The sequence below is a fragment of the Carassius auratus genome, chromosome 49 (genome assembly GCF_003368295.1).
Source record: "Carassius auratus strain Wakin chromosome 49, ASM336829v1, whole genome shotgun sequence".
Lineage (NCBI taxonomy): Eukaryota > Metazoa > Chordata > Actinopteri > Cypriniformes > Cyprinidae > Carassius > Carassius auratus.
The window spans coordinates 9,295,866-9,302,528 of record NC_039291.1 but is presented as its reverse complement, the minus strand read 5'-3'; the positions used below and the strand labels follow the sequence as shown (position 1 = coordinate 9,302,528).

The following is a 6,663-nucleotide window of genomic DNA, read 5'->3' as shown; positions in this document are numbered from 1 at the left end:
CTCTAAAGCACATTTTATACTTAATCTGACTTAAATTATTTAATTTTCTGTCTTGTTCTTGAGCTTAAGTAAATTATTTACTTTAATTTAAAGTAAATCTAAGTTTTGTTGGTTTAATTTAAACTATTTGCTACACATCAAATCAATAATTTTGCGTTCTGTGTAAACCACGTGACCACTGACGTAATCGTGGTTGGGTTTGAGAATTTTACGATCGACGGCCATCTTGTTTCCCCTCACATCCAGACTGCGGCTGACAGCAGTTCCACAATATCGGTGAGTAACTATACAAAATGCTTTAATTTACTGTAACTGCATCTGATAAATATGTAACGTTATATGATGCGTTTGAATAAGTTAACTGTTTTATGGGTGCGTTTTGTCACATGTACATACACCCACGCATCTTTAATTGGGCGGATTGCATGAAGTTACTGACACGTTAGAGTGAGCAAAGAATCATGGATCAATGAAAAATTAAGAGCTTGATTATTTTAAAACCGCTATTAGCCGCGAAACAGAACTGAAATCGTTAATCCCACAAGGGCTTTCTGTGCTTGTACACCGGAGGCACGCGCACGAGACCCACAGCGTCAGCACTGTCTCCTGCCGTTTGAATATTAAAATATATACACAAAATATGTCGAAAATGTCCGTCTTAATTAGCTTAAATATAACACAGTGACTTATGAATTAAGAGAGTGTAAACTTTTGGGAGTACATTAGATTTGAGTCAATACACTGAAAAAAAGTGCACATGGCATGTCATTACTCTAAAGAAGTCGTTATAATGTTACTTGATCTAACTCAAAACATTACATTTTCTGTCTAGCCATCAGTGTTATGTAAATATTTGGTCAATTTAAAATTAAAAGAATGTATTGTTAGTGTAAAATATACATTTCTGTAAATTGAAATTTAAAATATTGGTTCCCATTGTCACGTGATTTATAACGTAATCCAGGGTCATGCGTGAGGACGTTCAGCATTCTTGTTAAACCGCATGGATGAACTCGGCGTGGTAAAACGTGAATAAAGAAAATTGGTAAGTAATTTTAAACGTACATCTGGGCCGTATTATTAAAATTATACATGTATGATTTCATAAAATGTTATGTTTTACTGGTGTTTTACTTACGGTTAGTATTAACGTACTAGTTTGACTGCTCTAAATCGTTTAGAAGGTTTACACGTTTCCCTCATTACAATGTTAAACCGAGTGGAAATAAAATAATACAAGAAAACTGCTTCAGGTGAGATGGATTGATATTGAAACGTAGTATAAAGACTGTTTCGGGTATGCTGGAGTGCTATACTGTACTGCTACATGTATAAAGTACATGCACGCTTCAGACACTTGTATAGACTTAACGTTTTTATGAAGGTATATATTATGATGATTTTTATTGATTTATGAAACTCATGTTGGCAAGTTATTCGCTCTGCTTACTTGTATGGTCTCTCATTCATGATTAACATTAGCTTTACATAAAGGGCCCAAACACATGTCTTTAGTGACATGCCTAAACACTTATTTTAACTCATTGTGTCGACCAGCATACTCGCAAATAAGTGATCTGTTTATGTGAGCCAGGTGGTTAATTCATTTTGTCTTTTGTAGGACCGGGTACTGCTGAACAACAATTAGCACAGGTTTTGAATAATCCAGCCACATGAAAAACGTAAGTAATTTGCACCATTAAATTTTTGCTTTGGAGGATAAGTCTTGTTATTTATCTTTCTTCTCTCCTATGCTCTACCTCACCATTCTCATTGGCAAGTAACTCAATGTGAAAATGTCTTGGATGCCCTAATTATATGTTTTGTTGTTTAATGCATTGTGTGCATATGTCTTTTACAACTAGTTCTCAAAGTAATTTTTTTTTTTTTTTTTCAGAAGTCTATTTTCTGTTTCTCTTTCTTACAGATTAATGCAGAATTTTTTCGCATCACGACCTTACCTCTACAATCAAGATTTATGGCCTCTTTGGACAGACAGACAGCTCTCAGCTTCTCCAGGTTATTAGGAGCAAAGGTGGAGCCCTCCGTGAGAAAACTAAGGACACTATTAAAGTTATGGATCAGGTATTGGTTACATGCAAACAAATTTGCTTGTGGTGATCAATTTAGTAGTGTATTGGTCTAATAAAAACAATACATCTTGAACATTTTGTAGAGTTTGGACATAGACATCAGAAGAGAGTGCCTGCTGAAGTGCCTGATCACATACCTTGGTGAAGATGCAAGCTGTCTGATCAAAGAATACCAGGTAATGTAGACAATGTAAACTACTGAAATATTCTACAACCATGTTTGCCTTAAAGTTATATTTCACTACCAAATCAACATTTCCCTATGTTTTACTCGCCCTCAAAGCATCCTAACTAAATTTCGATTTGGTAGTGACATATCACTTTATAGTTAAATTACTAAATTGTGTTATCATTTACACATCAGCCTGTGTGACTTTCTTCCACGAATATGTCTGTGATTATCTACAATGGTCAACACATTGTACGAGCGTTTGCTTGTACAAAGTGTTTAAAAGCATTTTCAAAGCTAAAGAAAGTGTAAAAGTACATCTTCACCCAAAAATTTTCATCACTTACTCTACTCTTGTAATAAGCCGTTTACATTTTATTTTTATGCTGGACACAAATGAAGGTATTTGAATGAAAGTTAGCAACAGACGTTTGGGCTCTACATTGACCTCCATAGTAGGAAAGCTAAATAAATTTTGGAATTTTCAGATGAAGGGATATTTTTTGTTATTATTATTTTTTTTTCACATTCCCTCAATTTACTCTCTCCTATGTTTTTAGGCTGACCAGAGGGAGGAAGCAGAGAGAATTTGAAAAGACCACCATGGCGTTTTTTGTGATCCGTGAAACTGATGTTCTTAGTCGTGCACTGGACATTTCCATTGTCATTGACGGTGTGGAAGTATCAATTAATTGCCCTCTGTTGCATGTGCCTGTGCATGTGTATTTTTTATCAGGATGTTATTATGACAAAATAAACTGTCAAATGTTTAATGCTTGAAGTCATTCATCTTAGTTGATAAAATTACACATTCTGAAAGTAATTTTTGTTTTCATATTACATCAATGTTTTAAATTGTATTTGTTTGGATATTTGGTTAGATAGAAAGTAAAAGAATTAAGTTAATACAAAGAAAAAACATTAAGACAAAGTATAATTTGAGATCTCATTAAACTTAAAAATATTATTTGATTCAAAGATACTTTTTGCTTTGGCTAAGTAATAGATAGTTAATTCTTTTCAAAGTAAAAATTTTAAGTTGATAAAAAGTAAAGTAATTAGATGTAACAAGTTGACGCAATTTTTTTACTTTGATCCAATGAAACACTTTTTTCAGTGCAGTTACATGTTTCCTTGAATATTGTTTTAACTGTTAGTCAGAGTTTTTTTTCCCCCTTTGACCTCAGTATTGCTTTCAGTGCTTGTATTCATTTGTATAACACACATTTGTGGTCTTAGCCCTTGACCACTTGACGTATTTCCTGTAATTGGTCCAAGTGTTCAAGTAAGGATGTAGAGCACAAGTGTACATACTTATAGTGTTGTAAAATTCAAGTGTTTACATAGCTTTGTTTTAATTTTAAATACTTTGCATTTTAAAACCAAGTTCTAAATGTCTGTTCAGTAGTCCCTATAACAGATGACCAGAGGCTTAACATTCCGTCACATGCTTGAGGCATTCGCCCAATCACAAAGCACTGGAGAGTTGGCCAATCAGAGCACACCTCACTTTTCAGACCGATTAGCTTTGTAAAAAAACGTTGGGTTTCAGAAAGGTGGGGCATAGAGGAGACACAATAATGTACAGTATGTGGAAAGTTTTTTTCGTTTTTGTTTTTACCTTAAACTGCATATACACATTTTATTACACCAAATAATGTTCTTTTTAGCAACATCATATTACCCCTTTAAAACTATTACCAATCGAATTTCTTTCATCAATCTAAGAACATTTCCAACTGTGGATAGCAGTTTTGACATAAAAAAGGCCATTCTGATTTTGCATATTCTGTTTTTTGATCTTCAGGATGCAGTGAAAGTGTGCGGGGGTTTGTGTATCTGTGCTACAGTGCGGCGGTGCGCGCTTGCTGAGAATTGAGTGTGATTGCACCATCCCTCGTGTAAACAACCAACTCTCAAACCCTTCTTGTGATTGACACCACTGGAAATGCCAAGCAGAGGTGTCTTTTGTCTGCCTTCCCTTGCTTTCAGCAAACACCAGCACTCTGGGCTGGAAATGATCTCCACACATAAGGATAACAGCAGCTGTCTCTGACAGGCAAGTATTTCTTGCTACTCGAGCCAGCCATTTGATAGCAGGTTGTAGATTATTTCGAAAACATGTTGATGGTATTCTGTTCTCGTTCCTTTTGGGTGGTTGATTCCTGGTTTTATAAGAATAGTCCACCCCTTTACTTGTCATATCGATGCAAAGCCAAATGACTTACTTTCTTCTTTAGAATTCAGCTGGAGAAGCTATGATGAATGTTCCAGCTGTTCTCTTACATACACAGACAATGAAAGAGGGGTTGCCAAGTTCCAAAAGGAATCATGAAAGCTGTTTATATATGACATTTATTATTAAATAATTATTTATAATAATAATAATAAGAAGAAATTCCCCATTCACCGTCAATGTATGGAAAAATTAACATTAATAGAAATAAATCCAACCAGTTTCGAATGACATGAGAGTAAATAGTACATTTTATTTACAATGGTTGTGGCCTAATTACACTTTTAAACTTTGACTAGTGCACTGTGGACCAGTATCTAATAGATAGTAATATGCATGCATGCATCATGTGACCTCTGATTGCATGTAAATATAATCATCCAACCATAAAGTGCTTTTTCCTTGCTGATTGACAAAAGACTGAACTTCCGGTATTTCCATGAAGATTCCCCCACGCTAATGGAAAATACTGAGTCAAACCTCTTTCCATTAAGTAAATATAATTGACAACATCTTATCGTGGTCATATAACATAAATAAAATAAATTAATATGCTGGCTCATAAACCATTTTTGTTAGCTTATTTAATAAAATGAATTTGCATGTACCGTAGACATATTTTGTTTTCATTGTCAGCAGTAACCCAGCAAAATGGTAATATTCAAAGCACAAACACATAAAACTGCAGGTCATATGCAAATTATAAGGACTAAGGGCCTCAGATACTCAGAGCAGAACTGAAGGAACAGGACTGCAAAGTGTATAATTGGGCTCATTGGACTTGCTTCTGGGCACTGTTTTCCAACCTAGCTCACAAATGGCCTGAGGCGAGTGCTTACCTGTGCATAATTTGAAAAGCATTATGAGCAAAGGATTGGACTCTATAGGTTTATGTCTCCGTTCGTTACCTGTAGTTTAGCATGCACACGCCGTAGCTGCTTTCTCCAAATGAGCATGTGGATAATGGAAAGACGTCTTTCCAGCAATCACAGTGATTAAGACATTACAATGTGGAAGCAGCAACTGAAGACATTATTACCACTGAAATAGTTGTGTGTGCTGGTGAATGTGGAATGGCTGGGTGTATAATTAGAATGTTCCATGTAGCGGCCAGGATTGCAGATTGGCTGAGCTGCCCATCGTTTGGTAACGTGTCTATCAAAAAGCATGAAGGTTTCACCATTTTTCTAGAAAATGTAATTTGTTAAGTTGGATTTATTTCTGTTTTAATTGTCTCCTAACCTGTGAGGCAACATACCAAGATCTGCCATGAAAGTGATGCAGAACAGTTTTCCACAACCTCATTAATACATGGATAATACATGGAGGCAGTTTTATAGCTTTCGCTGCACGATGTGCTTTCCAGAAGCAAACAGGAAATCAGATGGGAACGAATCAAGTCTTCTGCCAGTCACAGTTCCACCCTATCCCAGCCCTCCCAGTCTGCCTTCTGGGACTCGCAACCACAGTTCAGCGGTAACACACCCACATGAAGAATCTGAGCGATGTGGTCTGTTTAATGTGGTGGACTTGACTTAACCTTTGCAGAAAAGAGTCTGTAGCATTACGTCACTGTTTGCTGCATATCTCTGCATTGAAATGAAAATTACAGACAGGTGATTTTTAATTTTATGTACACATGGATCACATTGTACAGTCATCTCCTTGCACTATAACAAATTCACAGGTAAAAAAAAAAGTGTTGAAAATCATCGTATGGGTGCTCTGGAGTAATCGTAAACCCCTAAGTGCATCGTAAGAAGACAGATTTATGCAGTCACCTGCAGGACAATCGATTATTGCTACATGTGTGACTGCATCATATAATAACTATTAATTAAAAATATTGATAGTTCATCGTCTAGCTGACTTGTCTTGTCTTGTATTATTATTATTATTTTTTATTTTTTTCTAAAATCCTGTCAAACGTGCACAAACTACTAGCTACTACTAAATATTGTAGAAACATAGTTTTCTGTAAATTTGCTTTGTAACGATTTGTATTGTAAAAAGCGCTATACAAATAAACTTGAATTTAATTGAATTTAATTGAACAATCGGCAGATTACACCTTTAACTTGATTCAAGTGCAATGTTATTATAATATAAGGATTTGATTTTGCTTTATTGTACACTTTATAACTAGTTTTTATTTATAAATTAAG

General features: G+C 35.2%; 1 long non-coding RNA gene across 6 annotated transcripts; it reads left to right on the top strand.

Moving 5' to 3' along the window:
• The first annotated feature begins 214 nt into the window (after positions 1–214).
• Positions 215–2,974, top strand: LOC113066131 (uncharacterized). Of its 6 annotated transcripts, none has more exons than XR_003279126.1 (6): positions 221–276; positions 965–1,045; positions 1,622–1,682; positions 1,898–2,085; positions 2,177–2,269; positions 2,823–2,974. It is a non-coding gene; the product is annotated as an uncharacterized LOC113066131 (long non-coding RNA). The 6 variants fall into 6 exon arrangements; XR_003279127.1 differs by having other exon boundaries at positions 223–276; positions 1,928–2,085; XR_003279129.1 differs by lacking the exon at positions 1,622–1,682 and having other exon boundaries at positions 215–276; positions 1,928–2,085.
• Positions 2,975–6,663: the final 3,689 nt, after the last annotated feature.